General features: G+C 38.4%; 1 protein-coding gene across 2 annotated transcripts in view; it reads left to right on the top strand.

The window, feature by feature from the left end:
- Positions 1-21,966, top strand: part of RETREG1 (reticulophagy regulator 1) — a 76,082-nt gene that overhangs the window by 4,556 nt on the left and 49,560 nt on the right. The window contains exons 2-3 of one of the 2 annotated variants that reach the window (XM_068931455.1): positions 14,409-14,515; positions 16,333-16,363. The gene's annotated coding sequence lies outside the window, so the exon portion shown is untranslated. Of the gene's footprint in view, positions 1-14,408; positions 14,516-16,332; positions 16,364-21,966 lie in introns of those variants that run through there. The other variant, XM_068931457.1, reaches the window with a different exon arrangement.

Below are 21,966 nucleotides of genomic sequence, written 5' to 3'. Positions count from 1 at the left end.
TCCATTCATTAATTTAATCTGTTACTATGTAGGAGAATTGTGTTGGGCTAAGCATTTCTTTCAGTTGTTTGCACGCAAGCTGTAACTAGTGTCACTAGTACATGTTTATAAATCACTCCCATCTGTAGAGCAAGATATGTGCACACTGGTGGAAGTGTACATAGAGTGTACGCTTGTACGTGTGTATGCACACATCTGGGTTTTTATCCTTCGTTGCAAGGAAGGAAGAACCAATCTGTTTGACATGCTGGATCTAATTTTTTATCAGCTATGCCTAACTCTGCATCAGATTGGTATAGCTGTGTCGTCTTTTTCCATTTCAAGTGTTTGAGGACAGGGACTTTAAAATTCTGCCTGCTATGCAAAACTGATCATAGGTACCATGGGATCTGTAGTCCTCGGTGAACTCCTCAGTCTTGCAGGTCATCTTTGTGAATTTGGTGTCCTGACCCTTAGGAAATTTGCTACTTATAAACTGTTACCTTCCTTTTGATTTTGTTTACATTAGGAGGTGGGCTTGCTAGTGATGTTCTTTCTAGAAGGCTAGCGGGGTGGTCATTAGTATTTTTCAGTCAGGGTAGCCAGTACTGCATGAGGGTTGCAAAAGTTGTTGTTCTCCCCATCATTTGTGTGGTGCCTTCTTTAAAGATGACTCGCGTGGATCTTGTATGAGAGTGGTGGGTGTGTCTTTTTCCATCTAAACCATTCCCCATTACAAGCACCAGCCACCAGCTATCTTCAGTAAGAAATGAACAGACAGAGACTCTGTACTGATTATATTGGCTATCTAAATTAAGCTTTTAATTCCATTTAACTCTGGATTTTTAATGAGTTCAGTTCTTGAAATTGCAAGTAACCATATATAAACGGTTTGCTCCTTATTGCTTTAATTCGGCTTGCACAATAATTCAGCTGTCTCAGAATTTTCCTTTTTTTTTTTTCCCCCTCACAAGCTTATGCTTTCCCAAAAGGACACACAAATCTGTAGCAAGCATATTAAGCAAAACTAATACAGAGGGAATTAATTCTACCCAAATTTAAATCCTTGGGAAGAAATTGTTTTCTCCAAAACACTTACCTTTATTTATAAAATAAGGGAGAAATTCATCAGTGGTGGTGGATAGGAGGGTAGTCATCAAACTAAATTGACTGATGTTAAATGAGAATCATAACAGAAATCAAATAAATCAAAGCATAAAGAAAAAAGCACGAAAATGAATTGATTTGGAGTAAGAATGGTAAGGATATCTGAGAGCAGTTTGTGGGCTGTTGATCTCCAGATCACAGCCTTAAGAATCTACTCTCCAAGTGAGGAAAGTAGATCTACAAATTTCTGTGAGAAAACGTTTTTCTTCTCATAGCAAGTCAAATGCTCAATGTGGCTTTAACTCTGGAAATTTCAGTATTCAACCATCTTTGTTACAAGTTATCTGAGAGCTGCCTTTTTAGTGGCCGTGGGACTACTTTCTCAAAGTCCAAACAATCAGGATAGCATGCGAGTGAATAATTTAATATACATTGTAATTCTGCCTCCGACTCTAGTGGGCGTATATCGCTTATCACTAAAACAAGGGTAGTGTAATAGTCTATGTATTAACATATTTCTTTCATAATTATAATCTGTTAATTGTCAGAAAAAAAGAAGAAAGAAATTCTGGCGGAAGCTATTTTGAACTTCACTGCCAATCCACATGAAAAGGTTTTCTATTCAGATGCTAGCTTATGTTTCTTTTAGCTAGATAGTCTTAATTTATTTAATTTACTATCTTTAATCAGACTTTCGCAAAAAGCTTTTCCTAAGCTTTTACTAAGCTTATTGGTGTTGTGATTATTTTATTATAGCCAGATACAATACAGTAAACTGACATTTGTCCTACTGGTTAAAAAAAAGGATTTTTTGTTTTTTCCTAAAAGGCATTGCAGAATACCTTTTCTTAAGTAAAGCTAGAATTTAGATGGCAACACAAGTTGAGGCTGGGATTTAATTTTAGGGACTACTTGTTTTCACTTGGGCAGCTTTAACCTTAGATTTACTTTTTCAATATGGATTATTAAACATTTGAAGGCTTTAGAGCTAGAGACTTGGAGCACAAAGCCAAACTAATTTAATGTAGTTAGCAAACAAAAAAAAAAAAGTAAAGACATTATCACAGCGGCTTTTAATGACAGCTTGTATAGTTTTAGCTGAGAGATTGTTTTACAAGAATGAAAATTGACATTGTTTAAGAGCCAAACAGTGTTACATAAAAACCTGGACAGTTTACAGCGTTTTTTTCAACCAATGAGAAGAAAACAGTTTCAATCAGAAAAGAAATCAAATAGGATAATTAAAGAACTGAGGCAAATTGAGCTTTACTGGGCAATTTAGGAGCAAATCCAGGATGAGGACTTTGCAGAAGATGGAATTCCCAGAGAAAGCAGAGCAGAAAAATTCCCGTGTGGCTTGAGTTTATTCTCTCTTGCTGGAATTGATAAATTCTATTCCAAAAGCAGTTGCCTTGAGAGAAGTGATGATTTCATTGTGTTACCTCAAAATAATGAGACCTTTTGGATAATAAGTAGAGTTGTGAGAACAATGGAAAGTTTTGGACGGATGTGTTATGCTCCATTGTAGATTTTGCAGGACTAATGAGAGCATTAAAGAAAAGGAGATTTAGGGCAGCATGGTAGAGGTGGATTGTTTAACATCAAACTGCTGCTACTGTATGAGAAAATGGGATTAAGATTTCTTCTGTGCTTTGCCAGAGTGCAGGTTAGTTAAGGACATCTGGACATGTTTCTACAAAAATAAAGGAAGGCCGTTCTTTTATGTTATGACATGTTTCAGTCAAAATAATTTTAACTTTCATGGAGATGCTGCCTTTTTTACACCAATAAAATAATAGCCTTTTGTGTCATGGTAAACTCAAGGCGTGTCGTATAGATCATTTAAACTTCGTCCTTTTGAATTTTTTATTTTCAGTGCATCTCTGAATGAGTAGGTTACAGTAAATCTGATCTGCAAGCCATAAATGTTCTACCGTGGTTCTAAATGCTGCGTTCCCCAGGAGATTTCCTTACAAACAGAGTGAGATAATTTTGCAGAGTAACATTTTCTATAGACTTGATCCCAAATCACCAATATGCTTCCAAATTTACAAGCTTATAAGCAAATTTTTCTCTGGTGATTAAATGCAAAGTTGCTTAGAGAATTTTACTATTTTCATTTTTATTTAAAAATCTACAGAAAAGTCAAACTCTTGTTTCTTGTAGTTGGGACAGAGAGAAGATGCAATTTGAGTTGCTTTCTTGTATGTTACTTATTTTTGGTTAGTAATCCCATATAATTTCCTGTAAGTGTTCAACAAGTCTTTACCTTTTGCCTTTGCCCTGCAACCTGTGTACAAAGAAACCTCTGAGACAACTACCACTTTTACAGGTGGCTGTCAGAATAGTAATTTATGTCTATGGAAGAAGAGAGTTATTTGATTATTGCAGTATCTTTATTTCTGATAAATTGTACAAGGTTTACTAAAGAACTACTGTCCAGGTTCTGTTTGATTTGATATATGCTTTCTGGCTGAACAAATATGATCGTAATCTCTTGAATAAAACCTGACAAATGAGCCTTTTAAATAAGAGGTTGATGACTGAATCATCTTTGTCTTTCACAAAGAAAGAGTTAACGAGAATTCTCTGAGTTTTAGAACAGTACTCATGCCTCTTCCCCTTAAAATTTTTTTTTTTTTTTTGTACTGACTGATGGAATTTTTAGTCTTTTTGTGCTATCCTATAGAAGACTCATCGCTCTGCCTGAAGGTCATGAATCACCTACTTTACAGTTCTTCCTCCCACTCCTATTGGAATATTTCATTAAAAATCATAGCTATCTATGTTCTGTGTTGAATGGCATTGATACTTGGAGAAAACTTTAAGTGTAAGAGGTCCTTGTTCTTAATTTACATCTGTACAGAGGCTTATAGTTTTCTCCGCAAAATGAAAAGTCATTTAAAACATTTTTAATATACCTGCATTAAGAAGCATTCCATTACTGTAATTCACATGTTTTTGGTTAAACAGATGAATAGCTATTTGTCTTCAGTTGCTAGGCACCACTGAAAGTAGTGGTATGCATATTTTAAATCTAGATTAACGTGTTATAATTTCTTTGCAAAGCAGGAGATGTGGAGCAAATATTCTTAGCGTTTTCTTTAAATGATTTTATTCAACAAATTGGTAGGAATCATAACAACAGATTGTAGGGATGAACAGGGTTGTTTGCCAGAACTTATTAAATTTTTCTTGATTTTAAAATTTTTGATGATTCATATGCCAATACTTTCTTTCATACAAGAATCTATATGTAATATTTTTTCCTCTCTGCAACAGGGAAACTGCTGTTGTGCAGTTTATGCTATCTGTGAGACGTGCAGATTGACAGTTAAATAACATATACATAGAATAAGCATAAGTATGAACAGCAAATTCTGCCAAAAAGTGAATTTTAGAAGAGTCGGTACCAAAAATGTTTGCCTTCTAAAGCACACATAACTTGTTCTATCTAAAGTGGATATTTATAGTATTTGTGCAGGGATGGGGAAAGGATTTTTGCACTGTAATTCTTGAACAAGTTTTTCGTTTAGACTAGGATACTTTAAGGCAACAATAGCAAAATACTGGATTATTGAGTTTGGGAATATAATATTTATGGAATGCATGTATTGAATGTTAGGATGTGGATTTTAATAAACATTAAAATAAGTACTGCATTTTAATGTTTGTGGAACACAAGCTTAATATAAAAAGTGTTTACATCTAAGAGCAATTAAAGTAGAAGTTGTAAATTCACATATTCACAGCTGTGAAAGGCTGGTTTTGCAAATCTGGGATGCCTTTTCAATTAAGATTTAGCAGTCAAAGTATTATATTAGCTTTAAATAAGATACAGTTGAATTTTAATATGTATTATTGCTTCTTAATTCACAAAAGAGCAAACAAAATGTTCTAGCCACTGCTCGGTGACAGCTTCCAGATACACAGCTTTGCATTTGTGTATTTCAGCAGTGTTCTTCAGGAACCGTATTTCATGCTGTATTTAGGGGGAAAAACTAATCATTCACACCCCACTCTCCCAAACCTCTTGCTTGTGATGGGCATCGGAAGTTGGTGCTACCAGACTGATTGGAGCTGATCACTTTAGCAATAAGCCTAGAAGAATGGATACACTAAGCTCCAAGCACGAAAATGTTATGACCACATTTTTTCCTTATCTCCATGCCACCATTGCAGACATTTTTCTGAAACAGTATTGGACAGTGCCCAGAAAGAGTAGGAACGGACATAACTTTTAAAATGTGACTGAATTTAGGAGTAATATTCATTGTTAACAGCTTGTATGGAAAATTGTACTTGCAGGGTGTTGAGTGGATTTTTACCTTAGCGTTTAATGGGGAAACAAGTATACACGAACTTGTACTATTTGAAACACCATAAAAAATGCTCTGAATGGGCTCTGGTTTTAAGATGCGAATGGTTGTTGATTGAACAGTGCACCAAAGTCAACAAATCACTCATGCAGCTGCTAAAATGTATCATAATAGTTGATGGTGGAGCAAAGCTTCATATTTCTTCATGTCTATGTTATTCATTGCTTTCACGTGTTTGTGACCAGTGTCTCTGGAATTGATATAAGGAGGGATGGTTATTAAAAGTGTACCTTTTAAGGCTTTCCAGAAATTACTGGTTGGTTGCTAATAATCTGAATTATTTAATTCTTGACAAAATAATCCCTTAGGGTTTGTGTTTGCAAAGTAGCAATCGTTCATAATTCTAGAATGTGTTATAAAAATATACCCTCACAGCTTCGTAACTTGTCAAATGGCTATGATATTTAACTTTTAGAGCAATTTAGTAGGTCCTTGCCTTCCCTGTATTTCACAAGGACGATTAAAAACAGCTTATGCAATGCTGTATAAGAGCCCACTGTGTTTAAAGAAAGCAAGATTTTATTGCAGTGTTTGCCTCTGAAATTTCTTAGCCTGCTTGTGCCACATCAGCAGCTCCGTGCAGTGGATTTTCCCAGGTGGTCTGCTCTGGGAGGTGGTTACTTTTTGATGTAATAGATCCAATGGATGATTTATGGTGTTATTTGGCATACCTTGATGGTATTTACTAACTGGCCCTTCCATACTATTACGAGTTAGAGAAGAGACAAGAATGACAAGGTAGCTAAAGGTATGTTTCTATCTTTAGGTGATATGATGTTAGAGAACATGACCTCCAGGAGCAAATAAAGAGGCTTTCTAACCAGATTAGGACGAATGTTTAGTTTTAATATGCTGGTTTAATGTGCTGATCTTCTGTGGTCTACCGTCTTGCTTTTGTCAGTGGGATCTGGACAGGTTGGAGAGCTGGGTAGAGAGGAACCTCATGAAGTTCAGCAAAGGCAAGTGCAGGGTCCTGCACCTAGGGAGGAATAACCCACTGCACCAGGACAGGCTGGGGGTTGACCTGCTGGAAAGCAGCTCTGCAGCGAAGGACCTGGGAGTCCTGGTTGACAAGAAGTTAAGCATGAGCCAGCAACGTGTCCTTGTGGCCAAGAAGGCCAATGGTCTCCTGGGGTGCATGAGGCAGAGTGTTGCCAGCAGGTGGAGGGAGGTGATCCTGCCCCTCTCCTCAGCCCTGGGGAGGCCTCACCTGGAGTACTGTGTCCAATTCTGGAGAGAGAATTGGCACTACTCTCTCTGGCACTCCTGGAGGGAGTCCAGCGGAGGGCTACAAAGAGGATGAGGGGCCTGGAGCATCTCTCCTATGAAGAAAGGCTGAGAGAGCTGGGCCTGCTCAGCCTGGAGAAGAGAAGACTGAGAGGGGATCTCATCAACGTGTACAAGTATCTGAAGGGAGGGTGTCGAGAGGATGAGACCAGTCTCTTCTCCGTGGTGCCCAGTGACAGGACAAGAGGCAATGGGGCAGAAACTGAACCACAGGAAGTTCCATCTGAACCTGAGGAAAAACTTCTTTCCTGTGAGGGTGACAGAGCACTGGAACAGGTTACCCAGAGAGGTGGTGGAGTCTCCTTCCCTGGAGATATTCAAAACCCGTCTAGATGTGATCCTGGGCAATATGCTCTAGAGGTCCCTGCTTGAGCAGGGAGGTTGGACTAGATGATCTCCAGAGGTCCCTTCCAACCTGAACCATTCTGTGATTCTGTGATCTCAGTTGCATTGACTGTTTTCTTTCCATCTGACCTCCACAGATACAGGAAGCTTGTCAAGAGGATGTTCTTTTTTGTTTTTAATCAGAGCACTCTTCTTGAACTTGAACATAACATTTTAGTAAAAATACAGAAATTATCAAAATACTCAGAAGGTTAGGTTTGTGTTTAGCAATGCTGAATAGGCAGTAGAGATTAATGGCAGTACTTACTTGTGTGAAACTAAAAATGGAGGAGCAAGACTTGTTAAGAAAAGTTGCAGTATGGGATTTAAGAAGATAATGTTGTACTGTGTAATTGGCTGTAGGTAGGTAGGAATAGGTACAACTGAAATGCTGAAGAGTGGAGAAGGTAGCTTTCAGTGGAGTTTCAGAATGATATACTTTTTTTTTTCAATAGATTTCATTTGTATGCAATATTTATTTTAAAACTGCAGTAGAAAGAGTTTGCCTTTATACGTTTGAAGAATATTTCCCTTTTGACTTTTAATCATTAAAGTCACTAAGTTTGACTCCTATTTGTGCAATTTAAAATCATTTTGGTCCAAGTGCAATGCGATCGGCAGTAGAAACTGTTGTGCCTAAAGGTGCTAAGTTCAGCCTTTTACAGAAAAGGATTTGCCAGCCGCTTTTAATAGAATGAAATAGAGCCATAGAATCAAAGTATAGTTCAGGTTGGAAGGGATCTCTGGACATCTGTAGTCCAGCTTCCAGTCAAAACAGGGTCAATACTCAATTCAGAACAGGTTGCTCAGGACTTTGACCATTTGAGTCTTGAAAGCCTTCGAGGACAGAATTCCACAATTTCTCTGAGCAACCTGTTCCACTACTTAATTATCCTAACAGTCAAAAGCTGGTGTCTTTCATTTTATGACCATGGTTTCTTTCTCTACCACAATGGAGCTCAGTAGCAAGCTTGTCTCTATCTTCTTGGTAGCTTCTTCATAGGTACTGGAAAGCTGCTATTAAGTCCCCCCCCCAAGCCTTCTCTTCTCCACACTGAGTAAGCCCAGGTCTCTCTGCCTCTCTTCACAAGCAGGTTCTCCAGCCCCTGACCATCTTGGTGGTTCTCTGCTCAACTCACTCCAGATTATCAGTGTCATTCCTGTACTGGGAAACCCAAAAATGGATGCAGTATTCTAGATAAGGTTTCATGACTGTGAAATAAAGGGGAAATAATCGCTTCCTTCATTCTGGCTGAAACCCTGTTGATGTAGCCTTGTGTGCTGTGTTGGCTTTCATCACTACTAGTGCACACTCATGTTTAGCCTACTGTCAACCAGGACCCACGTGTCCTTTTCTGCAGAGTTTCTCCCCAGCTAGTCAGTCCCCGGCCTGTGTTGATGCAGGGGTTAGTCTGTCCCAGGTGCAGGACTTCACCTTTGTGTTGATCTTCATGAGGTTCCTTTCAGACTCTTCCCCTAATGTATTGAGCACTAATGTCTAGGAGACCTGTTTGGTGAAGAATGAAGCAAAGAAGGCATTCATTCACTTCAAGTGATTTAAGTCTTTAGCAGACAGTATTAATTCATTTACTGTTAAAATAGCAATAGAGGCTCTTTTTGTTGCCCTTGGTGTCCCTTGCCAGTTTCAATGCTAGCTGAGCTTTGACTTACCAGCACCAAGCATCCATGCGCAGGCAGTGTTTCTGCATTCCTTCCTTATAGCCTCCTCTCACTTCCACCACCTGCTACATGCCTTTTATATTGAAGCTCAATAATTCCTCCCCTGTTTAGCCAGGTTGGTCACTTGGTACATACACTCGCTTTTTGAGCATGGGGATGGTTCATTCTTGCTCTTAAAGGACGTTATCCTTAAAGACTTGCCAGCTTTCCTGAACTCCTTTGTCTTTCAGAGCTGCCTCCCATGGGATTGCATCTTCCAGTTCCATGAATAAGGAAAAGTTGGTTCCCCTGACGTCCAGGATCTGTACTCCGTGAATCTCTTCTCACTCCCCCAGGATCCTCAGCTCCATTATTTCATAGCCACTACATCCAGGGCTGCCGTTGATTACCATGTCCCCAAGCAAGTTCTTCCTTGGTCATAGACAGCAAATTCAGGAGAGCATTGCCCTGGTTCTCCCAGAAGTTGTGTCTGACACTCTGCGGAAGTCTTCCTGAATTGCTTCCATCCTGTCATGTTGCCCTTCCAACACAGTCAAGGAGGCTAAATCTCCCATAAGAAAGAGGGTGTGTTATCAGAAGACTTCCTCAAGTTGTTCAAGGAAGATTTTATCCTTTCCTAGCCGCTACAATATCTCCCTTACAGGCCTCTCCACTGATCCTGACCTACAAGTTCTTAGCCAACCTGTCACCCCTTCCTAGAAGAGCTCCATACATTCAAGCTGCTCCTTCACATAAAGGGTAGCCCCTGCCTCCTCATCTCTCCTGCTGGTCTTTCCTGAACGGCTTGTATCTGTCCATCACACAGCTGCAGCTGTGCAAGCTGTACCACCACGTTTCAGCTGTCCCAGTGCTGTCGTTCTGCATCCACCGACAGAGGTTTTATTCCTCATGTTTGATTCCCAGGCTGCATGCATTTGTGTACAGGCACTTGAGGTGGGCTCTTTGCCGCCTATCCTAACTGAGGGCTCTCTTGCTCCCATCGCCCTGCTCTCACTTCCTGCCTTCTCTCTGTTTCCTTACTAAACCGCAAGCTGTTATTACCGTCCCCTGACAGACCTAGTTTAACACCCTTCTTACTGTGTAAGCAAGTTCATGAGTGCAGATGCTCTTTGTTAAATAGATGCTGTCTCTCACTAGGGGTCCTTATTCCTTAAAGAGTCACAGAAGTCAAAGCAATGCTTGCGGCACCAGCTGCACAAACAGTTGTCAACTTGCAGGGTACTTCCACTTCTCAGTGAGCACTTCCTCTTTACCTGTAGAATTGAGATGAACAACACCTGGACTCCCATGTCCTTCACCTTTGTCTCCAGAGCTCTGTAGTCCCTCTTTGTTTTTTCTGTTGTTCCAGGTCTCCCTTGACAGTGTCAGTGGTGCTATTGTGGATGGACACCAAGAAGTAGTAATCAGAGGCCAGACAAGCCTCAGCAGTCTATCTGTAACACCCCAAGTCCAGGCCACTGCAAGCAACAAGCCTCTTGTGACAGCCTGTTTGGTTAGCAGCTGGTGCTTCTATCCCCTGCAGAAGGGAATCTCCAGCCCCTAAAAGGTGCTGCTTCCTCGTGGTGCTAGTTCAAGCCTAGCTAGTTTTGAGGCCTCCCTTAATCTAGCATGTTCTCCTGCATTGGTTATTAGAGCATGGTACCAGTTCTATAAATTCAGATCGGAGGGCGGAGAAGGAACCCTTCTGCTGCTGCCGGATGTGCCAGATTTCCAGCCTCCTCTATCTTGGGAGTCTCCATTCATCACTCATTCAAATGTAGCCTCTACCTGACCTTTCTGCTTTGCATTGTGTGGCCTCTGCAAGGTCTCTGCAGATACATTGTCAATCACCTGTGCATAGAGTCATAGAATAATGTAGGTTGGAAGGACTGCTGGAAGCCTGCTAGTCCAACCTCCTGCTCAGAGCAGGTCTAGTTAGATCAGTTTGCTGAGGTATTTACCCAGTCAAGTTTTGGAGATCATGTTTCATGATGGTATGCCGTCTGTTGACTGCCTCCTGTTTACTCTTTCACCTGACTTGCTCTGTGCTTCAACGAGAGCGCATCTCCCATAGGCGAGGCCACTTTTACCCCCAGCCCACGGGAGAGGTTTGAGGCATTTCTTGCAGCCCCAGCACTGGATGGCTGCATCCTTCCTCTGGAACTCTGTCTGGGTGAAGGCCTCTGATGTGTTGAGGATACTTTTTGCAGCTGATGCTGGGGACTGAGCATTGTGGTATCTCCTCTTGTGCTTGCGCAGTTCCATGCTATGTGGAGCCGAGTTTCTTGGCCTCTGTCCTGCCCCGTCATGCAAACTGCTCTGCTAACTGCTGAAGTCATTATGTAAAATGCATAATTAAATGCATTGTTTTTACCTTTGTTTTTATAAGAAAAGCTTCCCTCAAAATACCTCAGGATTTCATTGGGAACAAGTCTTGTTTACGTCTCTGGGTAGTGGTTGTTATTTTCAACACCACTTGTGGCAGGTTTTTTGGTAGAAGAAATTGAACAATTTGAACTTTAGCCCATGTTTTTTTGTCCTCCTTGAAAAATAGAGCATAAAAGTTTATGGATTAAATTGTTGATCTGTTGTTTTTCTGCTGGAATAGGAATATTTTTGTATTGTATATGATGATGCCATTCTGGAGCTTTTAAATTTTGGCAGGTGCACATGTATTTTAGAATAGTTTAAGTAGGCTCTAACTTCCTTCTTAAAGAGAAGAAAAAAAATCTCCTAATAATTAACAAAGGTACTTCTAAAACCTTTTGTTAGTCTGGGTGCTGTGCATTACAAGTTGCTCTGTGTCATGCTGATGATTCCTGTAAGAGTTTTGAGTCCCTACTCTGCTAGCATAATATGTGGTTTTCAGATTTCAGCACGTTGGCCTAACCTTTTGGTGAGCTGATGATAGACGTGGGCCTAAAAACTATGATGGGAGAGTATCAGTCACTGACCGGTAAGAGTTCAAGCACAAAGTTGTCTGACATGACTCACGATTTTTTTTTTGTAATAAATTTTTCTAATCTCTATTATTGGAGCACCTGAGGGTCAGCACACAGTGACTGTGAATGAATCCATAAGAGATGGTCTTTCTTGCAAACAGCAGTCTAAATAAACAGCAGAGAAACAGTGCTGGAAGGAGTGTTACAGCTAATAATCCCAAGGCACAGAAAGTCCAGTCCAAACAATTCAAAGCTCTCTGAATAACTGAAAATCCCTTATTTGACTACTACACTCGATTACAGATTTTTTTTTTTCCTTTCTCCTAAAAGCTTTGGAGCAGGAAGACTGCAGAATTTATAATGCAGAATGACGTGACTTTGTATAGGAAGAATCTTTCAGAGGGGATGCTGTGTTCTTAATCCCTGTTTGCTAATCCTTGTCTGCATTAGTACAGTTGTTTTTAACAGCAGGTGACAGCCGTGTCTGCAGTGGAACTAGGAGCATGGTTTAGTTGTGAACGTAAATGAGGTCAAACATGTCCTGCTTATGCTGATGATAGGCTAAACCCTCATAGCTGATATTACCTTAAAGAATTCACGTGTGTATGTATACACGTATACATGCACACACGCATTTACTTCAGAATTGCTGTTTTTCCTCAAACTGTTGAGAACTAGCCAATGGTAACTGTTAAATCAGAACACACTGTTCAGTACTAGAAAGCATTAATGTACCAACACCACAAGGAACCTATAGAATAGGTGGGATGTTAAACCCATATGACTTGAAGGCCTGCATTTTTTAGAAACTTCTGATGCCTAGAAGTCATATGAAAACTTTTTTGATCATTTGACTTTTCTCTGCAGTGCCAACTCTTCCCCCTCCCCCATGGTCAGCAGGTTGAATAAGTAAGTTAAAACAGTGTCTTTGATGCAGCTGAACTTGGTCCTCAGACAGAATCAAGTATGTTTAAAGGTGAAGAATATTGCTGAGAAAAATAGTGTGACGATATAGTCTGAGAGCTGGTAGAAGTAGGGCTTGTGGTTTAATGAGACCTACGCTTGAGCAGCTTTGAAAGAGCTTACCTTGTACACCATTTTTTCCCTGTATATCTCTGTTAGTTTTCTTGGTCTCACCAAAACTATACAGAAGTACTGGTTTGATGCAGAATTTTTAATAGAATAGTCTTATAATTCAAACTCTGCATAGATGTAGAAGCTCTGCATATTCAGAAAAAAACTTTTGGAAACAACTTATCTGTTTATGTTGAAAAATCATACTCTAGTTTGGTCTGGGTGATTGGGCGTTATTATGAATTCCTATGAATTATTTATGTTCATTGCAAAAATTAGTGGCATGGAGAATTTCTTTGATGCAATCCTGTTTTTTCACAATGACTGTTTGAGCAGTTTTCCAAAACTGCTGTGTGTCCTGAATTGCTAAAGGGCAATTTTCTTTTTAAAAAATCTAGGTATGCTTAAATGCTCTGTCTCAGCTTCCTCCAGTGGCCATGCGTGCTGCTGCTTTTTCCTTTCTTTCCCCCTCTTCTTTGCAGAAAAACTGCAGCAGCAACTCATTGGGGGCCAATTGCCCCAATTTAATTTTCAAGTCAATTTTCTGGAAACCTGTCAGCTTTGTATGATGATGTTTATGTTCATATTTTCATTTGATCCACTGCTGTGAGCAGTGGCTTCCTGTTGTTTCTGGTAGTCCTACACTCGCACTCGCAATCACACTCGCAATCACGCTCGCACTCACACACACACTCGCACTTACGCACGCACGTTTTTATGTATAGAAGTAAATCCTTTTCCTTTCACATTGCAAAAGATACCAGTACGCTCATTACGTGTATTAAGATCTCTGACTTGAACTGCTTGAAACAAGCTATTCAAATATTTCAGCTGTATTTTTTCATTTATTTTAATTTTAATTATTTTACACTTCAAATCCTGTTTTGTAGGTTAAGATATTTGTCAGTAAAACAGGAAGGAATGCTAATCTCCAAACACGCTTGGACACCAAAGTCAGAATTTTTAAAGCATGATATTGTAAATCATAAGTTGTGACTCTAGATCTGTTTGACTTGAGTAGACATGTTTTAATTTTTTTGTAATGAAAAATAAAAATCACAAAAGTTTGTTATGAAGAAAAGATTATTATACTGTGAATGATACAGCTGCATCTCATTTTTGCATTTGAAGGAATCATTTTGTATAAAGATCTTCTGAGAACTTAGATCTTGTAGGAAAATACAAGAAAATATTTAACCTTTTTCTTATCATGTGACTAAAAAAGAAAGTCCAAGACCATTTATGTTAATAAAGCCACAATTGACTTAAAAAGTAATATTTCTTATGGAATAGTTAAAATACTTTGTTTTCCGTACTTCCTCTGTGCTTACGTGAAAGTGCTGATGTATGCACTTTGTGAAAAAAATCTACTAAATATTCAGTGTATGCTTAACCATTGATTCTCTGCATGAGGCTGTGTCAAGCTTAAAGCATTCGGTCATTGTTGGCTTCCTGTGAAACTATTGCGGGGTGAAACTAAATTCAATTAATGTAATATCAGGGTATTTTTCTGTTTATTTTCAGTACCAGTAACAGTTGTAAGTAAATTCCAGTAATTTTTAAAATATTCATTGTTTATTTCTTCTTAATATTCTAGGTTTGTTGCACTGACACCTTGGAGAGTGTATCATCTGACTTCTCTCATAATACTTGGAGTGCTCGTTCTTCAGATAATAAAGGATTTGGTATTACCTAGGATAAAAGGTAAGACGATGTACTGATAAGAGTTCCTTGCCTAAATGCCTGCAATTCAGAGCATACTCGTTCATTATTAAATCCACTTTAATTTTATGAGGATCTGTCTAATGTATCATGGTACAAGTATTAGCTAATTTCTGAGAGAGACAAGAGAATCTGTGGTGATCTATACATGTTAAATTAAGTTTTTCTGTATTTTATAGAGATGGCACTGAGATTTGTTTCAGAACAAGTGCACTCAGTTGCAGTGAACAGCTAATCCTTGTCTCTTAGCTGTCAGACTCGACAATGCATTATTTTCTAAAATACAAAGTTTTCTTAAACATTTGTTCCTCTTCTAACACTGCTCTCAATTCTAACAACTGCATTATTGTTAGAAAGTTTAGGATGCCAAATATAAATTGGTCAAATTTGTAAATGGGTTGAAAAGTGACCTATTTTAGCAAGGAGGATCCTTCAGGGAGCATCATTTTTGTAGTCTATGTGGTGTTCAGTTTCCAGTGAATAGAAAACCTTATGTGAATACTGCCAAGTTTGAAAAGGATTTTGAGTCTGTTGGCTAGTTGTTTTTTATTACTATTCCTGTCCTGTGCTTTGTTAATGTCATGAAATTTTTTTGGCAAAACAGTGTTCATCAGTCTGTAATTTTCACTGTTAGGAAGGATTTTTTTGAAGTGTTTTGTTTTTTTTTTTGTTTGATGTTGACTCCCATGCAAAGTGTTTGAAAAATCACCAGAACGTAGTACAAAATCAGGAAATGGATGTCAGAGATGCAGGGTATTCCTCTTTCGTATACGACCGCTTTGTTTCTGACTACCACAGCCTGTTGTTTCCTGTTAAGTTAAAGCAGTTATTCCCAGCCTTTTGGAAGCATGGTTTGTTATCGTTCCCTTTTCCTTTTCATTACCTTTGTTTGCTGCTCTAGCATTGCAAGTTCGGAAGCCAACTTGAAAAGTCTGCCAAAATTTGTTTGCTAGGCTCTGTGTTGTATAACTCAGCCCTAATGTTGCCTACATCACAAGTTGGAAGTTGATGATTTACAAAGTTATTTACATCTTTCTTAGCTGTAATTACTTAATATTTTTTTATTTTGACCAAATCCCAGATATACCATTATTGACCAAGCTAACAGAGTTAAGAGCACCATTCCGTATTCATGTGTGTTTTGCTCCCATTGCTAGATGGCTATTTAACAATTCATCAGAGAGATGGTGTTAGGAAAACCTGTATTTCCTAGCTTTATGATTATAGAATAAATATTTTACTATAGTTAAATGTATTGTCTTCGATGAAATTGTGCTCAGAGTTCAAGAGCAGTTAGGTTCATGAACTAATAAAGTAGCAATCTTTCCTGTGGTAGTGATCTGAAATCAATAAAGTGCCACTCCAAAAAGCAGAAAACATTTATTCCAAGTAGGACACTGTGATATAGGTAGCTATTTCACTCTTCCAGACAGCCACTAGGTGGCAAGACTATTACAGTTTCATAAGAAAAGTAGAAAGTGATTGTCAGTCTGTAAATGTAAAGCTTAAGTTACGTTGGGAATCTTCTCTTTCAACTTCAAAATGTAGCAAGATAAGTAAGATACTTATTTTTTTGTTAATATTTTTGACTGTTTGGTACCTTAAGTTTACAGAAAACTATTCAGGTTTTCTAAGAACTGTCACTCTGTTTTTAAGTTAAAATACTCTTCCTATTTTGACTGTTATGGAGACTTCCTTAATCATTGTGTCCCAAATTTGAACATTCCTGACAAAGAAGAAGAAAAATATGTTATCTGTTTTAGTGCATTGTGTTTCATTTTACACTCCCCCAATTGCAGGTGCGCAGCTTTGGAGGAGCTTCACTGACAAGTAGGTATATTATTTTTAATATGTTGATTATATAATATCTTGTTTTTAAAATTAATCTGTAATTTTTAAAATATCCTGTTTTCCCAAATAGGCTATAATTGAAATAAAAAATGGTCTTAGCACCTTTTCTAAGTTTTGTTTATTACTGCTTGTTCATCGGTTTTAATTTTAATAACTTTGTAGAAAGTGTATCTTTTTCTGATTTGAATTATATTAAAGTATATAGTAACGTGGCAACTTATTTTTAGAAATGCTCTTTCTTACAATAGTGTTAGATTTTGTGCTTTCTGGGAATTGGTGTTGTCTTTGAATATGGTTATTAGGGAAAAATGCTGTGCTGGTTAAGGAAGTAACTTTCTTTTAGAACAGGCATCACACAAATGCTATCTAAAAGTAGTTAAACTTGCTATGGTTTCCATTATCTGTAGTAACCAACACAAGCAACCTTTTCAATTAAATATTAGTTAATATCCATAGGAATAGAAATCAAACAGTAATTGTAAAGTCTGACTTGTCTTTGGTCTGACTCAGTGCACATGCAAATGTTTGTATAATGTTGTTAGTGTTAAATATATACCAACATTTAATTTTGTTTGGGATATATAAAGTGGCTTTTAAATGGTTAAAGTTAGTGTATTTAAGGCATTATTATTTTGTACAGAGCACCAGGAACTATTGAATGGGTGACTTCACGTGAAAGCAACTGCTGCATTACAAATATCCAGCTATTACATCCAGCTATTACACCTGTGTCCTGAAAGTTAAGAGACAGTAATACAAAGTTGAAAAGGGAGGATGCAGGTGTTTTATTGTTTTCTGCCTAGGGATAGATACCAACATTGTGGTATTATAGAAAGTAGTTCAGATGTGCAGTCATTCCTGAGCTTCTAGAAATATGAACTACTTTCATGTTTTCTCACAAACTTGAAGAGCCATATTGAACTGATGACAGTTTAGCTCATGACCTGAACTGCTTAATATGGTTCTGTTCATCGTAGCTGGTGCTGCTCAGTGTATCTGCGACCAACAGCGACCCAAAGACTTTAATTCAGGAGCCATTGCTGTGGCACAGTAGATAGCATGACTTACGTTTCATTCTTTCATCTTGTTCCTGTTTCCTGTGAGAGAAATTTACTTAAGGCTTACCATCTCTCTCTCTCTCTCTCTCTCTCTCTCTCTTTTTTTTTTTTAAAACATCTGAATTCATCTATCTGTGTATATTAGAGAAGATGAGGGCAAAGAACATTGAATGGCTCATGGAGCGGAATGAAATTTTTCGAGGAAAATTAATTCCAGAGTCTAGGACAAAATTTTCCTTCACTCCTCAGTTCATTTTGTCGGGGGGGGGGGGAGGGGGGGAAACAACTGATCTTCTTGACAAAATATGAGCAAATGGTGCTTTAAATATCTTTGGTTCAGGCTGTCCGGTGCCCTAATGATACAGTCTGGAATCTTGAACTGGACTTGCTGTTCTGTGGGAAGACGATAGAGAGAGTGGAAAACAGAATTTGATGAGTTCACTGTAGTATATGCTACTGGGTGCTGTGCTGTCATACTCAGCTACAGCAGTTTGGCTTAATACAAGTGTTGTATGTCTGTACGTACAATCATTTCCAATGATAAGAACACAAAAAAGGCTCTGCAAGGTCAGACCAAAAGTCCACGCAGCCCAACATCTGCTCTCTGAAGGTGGTCAAAAGGGAGAAAAGTGGCCTTGGGTAATGTATAAGAAGAGCAGGACTATCTTGTAAGTATACTTCTCGTATACTTTCCCAGTCTCCGGCAATTCCAGTTAAAGGACTTCTAAGTCTCAGAAGTGGTATCCTTGTTTTTAGCAGTGCTAGGTGAACCTTTGATTCCATGAATTTGTCTCATTGCTTTTTATTCTTGCAAACTTCTAGTATTCGCAACATCCTGTAGCACAGAGATCCACAGCTGAACTATGCATTTTGTGAAGAACACTGCCTTCTATTTGTTTACTGCTATATAATAGTTACTTAGTCCCTTTTACCTATTTTTTATGTTCCAAGAAACAGTGAGCAATCATTCTTTGTAACATTCTACAGATAAGCTGTATCTTTATACATTCCTATCCTGTCCTGTTCAGTCCATGAGTACTTAATTGCTCCTGAAGTAAAAGCTTTTTTGTAGCTTTGATACCCTCATTGTGCTTTTCTGGACTTTTTTCCATTTTTGCTATCCTTTTTGTGACAGGGACCAAAATTAGACGTTGTGTTCAACATTCGGAGAAACCCTTGGCTATACATTGTCCTAACAATGTCCTCTGTTCTTTTCATAATGAATCCTAAAGCTTGATTGGCTTTAACCTCTACTGAGCACTGGATTGATGTTTTTATGGATCTATAATCATATCAAGGTTTTGTTCCTGATTAGTAACCGTCAGCTCAGGGCCCATTGTTTTTATATATATATATAAAAAAATCTATATACATATATATGTTTATATATAAACGAAAGGTTGTTTTTTCCGTATAAATATATCTGGCAAGCAAATTACTGATATTGCTTAAAGTTCTTCAGCAGTTTTTTGCAGCTGGCCTCCATCTTTACTACCAGAATAATTTAGGTTGTAAGCGGATTGCCATCCTACTGTTTATTCCTTTTTCCAGATTGTTTTTCAGACAATTCCAAACTGTCTTCTCTTTTTACTTACAAGGACTTCCTCTAATATCCCATGACTTAGTCTCCATAGGAGCATTTGATGAGAGACCTTCTCAAAACCTTTTCAGAAATCCAAATTTTTGTGGATGTTAGCTTTCATCTATGAGTTTATTAAGTCTTTGGATGCACAGAAGGTTTGTGATTTATGATTTCCCTTTACAAAATTGTGTTGGCTGTTCCCCAGTGTACTGCAAAGTAGGCATGCATGTCCTTTTTTTACAGTTTCTGTCAGCTCACGTAGAACAGAGATGAGTCTTTGTACCGGTTTGTAGTCCTCTGGCTATTTTCTCATATCTCTTGTGAAAATGGATGTTGCCTTAGGTACTTTGGAGTCCTTTGCTGTTAAAGTGGCTTTAAATGAACATAAATTAAATTTCGACTTTTGCACCCTTCCTTTCATTTAGTACTCGTAGATATTCACGTAAATAATTTGCATTTGTTTTCACTGTGGGTTTGTTGTTGCTTTTGTTTTTTCTGAATGTTAACATATAAATGTGCCTGTTCATTGGGTTGAAGCGGGAAGAACTGCTGTAAGATGCTGGGGCTGGGTGCTTGGTTGCTTTTTATTTTACTCAGTTTTGGACACGATAGACTATTTTCCTGTTATATTAGCAAACTGTATCTAAATTTCAAATATATCCTCATAATGGTGGTTTTCAAAACCCCTGCCCAACAGAGAATTATGCACTCTTAAATAACATACAGAGAACAAACTTTAGTAGATCTGTGGTACTTTGAATGAGCGGCAATGTCTGTTCAGGACCATTCTCTGGGATTGAGGCCAACAGCCACAGAACAACTGTGTCCGTAGCGTTAATTTCTCTTAAAATCTAGACTAGTTAAAGCAAGCATAGCCTCACTTCTTTCTCCTTGTCCTACCTCATTTGGAGAATGCTAGTTTGGTCCCATTTAAAATGTGTCTGTGTAAGAAGACCTATAGTCTTTACTTTAATAGAGTCTCATAGTGTTAAGTTAAAAATTCCTCAGAACTGAAGCAAAACGAGGTCTCATCCTGAGCCTTTCACAGTGAAGTATGTTCTTGCAACATCTATTGTTTCTGAATCTGCTTCTGTTTCAGAGGAACTTCCTTCTCTGCTGATGTCTTGCCTTTTTTAAAAACAGAAAACAACTGTATGTTAAAGCAGCGCTGGATCAAGTCACCTGATATGTTGCTGTCTTTTTCAAGCTGTCTTATTTCTTCTTCTTCTAGGAAGATTTCTTAGAACCTGGTGCTCATCCAGTCAGTGCTAACAGATGTATTAGAGTTTGCACAGAAATTGTGGCAGACCTTAATTTCTTGCATATTAATATTTAAGGAGGTAAATTTAATTAATGTTCATTTTAATTTGACCTTTTGTATCTAGCCTAAGAAACATCAGCTGTTACAACCTAGGCAGATACTAAACAGTCCTGTAAAGTGGCCACCACAAAGTGACTGAAGAGAATAAGCCAGAAAGAAAGGAGTTTGTGCTCTGAAAACTGGCAGCTCTGCATAGCCAGTTTTCAAGCTCATCTATACTTTGTCATGTTCTTAACCAAATTAAAGCTACTAAGTTCTAGGCAAAGTCTTGCCTGACCAAACATGATGGCTAAGCTGCTTACTACGGTCATAGCTACATCAGCCTTACAGACTGCAATAGATGCAGCAATTACTACATTTTTTTGTACATTGGGTGTCTTGGTTATAATTCTTCAGGCCACAGAAACAAGTTCAAAAAGGATCCTCCTAGCCCTGTATTTTGAAAGACTTTCTTCTCAGAGAGCAGCTTGCCTCCCAGATAGATTTGCGTGCTGCCCTCTTTTCCCAAAAAGAGGGAAAAATAAGACTGCATAACACCCTGAACAGCATGTCTGATCCATTGCTGCTCCGTTTTGTCAGACCTGTCAAGATTTAGACTTCCCTAAGAAGAAACAGGAACATTCCAAGAAAAAGATGTACCACTTTGTTGCAGCTTCTAACCGGCAGCTCTCTTTATTGAAGCAGTTTGGTAATTGATGCTCAAAACTGTGAGCTAATCTTGAGGCTCTGTTCAGTTGTTGGCCATCTGTGACATTTGTAAGCTTATAACCTTCGTTGACAGAAGGTTACAAACGTACATGCAGAGGTTATTGTCTAAGTCCAGAAGATTCCTATTTCTAGCCACCCTCTTCCTCAAGTCCCTCATTCAGAGATTCCTTTTATGAGAGTTTGTGATGATCAATGTGGACTTTTAGAGCTGTAGAGGTTTCTGTTTGCTTTCAGATAAGAGTGTTGTTACTTGTAACCACATCCAGAAGTGGAGGAACACCCATTATTGAGCTGCCAGGTTCTAAATCCCTGTCTTAATAGATCACCTTCAAATTCAGATGGTAACTTTCCAAGATGTTAATTTACCTTTTGATCTGCACAAGTTCCACACTTGCATCAGTCCAGTACCTAAAGTTTGTATGTATTACAGCGGTCAGTACGCTCTGTGAAAAGCAATATTCTATACTAGCAGTGTTCAGAGCAGTGTTCAGTGTTCAGTTCAGTGTTCAAAGAGTTTTTATACAAGTTCAGTTTTTGCTTGTCTTTTTCCTGAGGAGGGAGACTAAAGCCTTCTGAATCTAATCGTAACGCCTTAATGCACTTGTACAGAAATCTTCCTAGTAAGTCACAGACAGCAATGGAAAAAAACCTCTTCTTTATGTTATCACTAATAAGGGAAACAATTCCCACTTTCATCTACTTCAGACGCTGTCAGAACACGCTTCATTTGTTATGTCTGAGGCTTTACATTCTCCATATTGCATATGCTTTACCTGCTGGGTTTGCTGAAGACAGACTGGGAATCATTTGCCTAAAGATTTTTGATCTAGTCTGCCTAGGCTTCTTCCATGATCAGTGGAGAGAGAGTTGAAATACTTTGAGATATATATCATGATTCGTCTTGTCCTAAACT

Source organism: Struthio camelus, chromosome 2 (genome assembly GCF_040807025.1).
Source record: "Struthio camelus isolate bStrCam1 chromosome 2, bStrCam1.hap1, whole genome shotgun sequence".
Lineage (NCBI taxonomy): Eukaryota > Metazoa > Chordata > Aves > Struthioniformes > Struthionidae > Struthio > Struthio camelus.
Note: the sequence above shows the minus strand (reverse complement) of the source record. Positions and strands in the feature narration are given on the sequence as shown.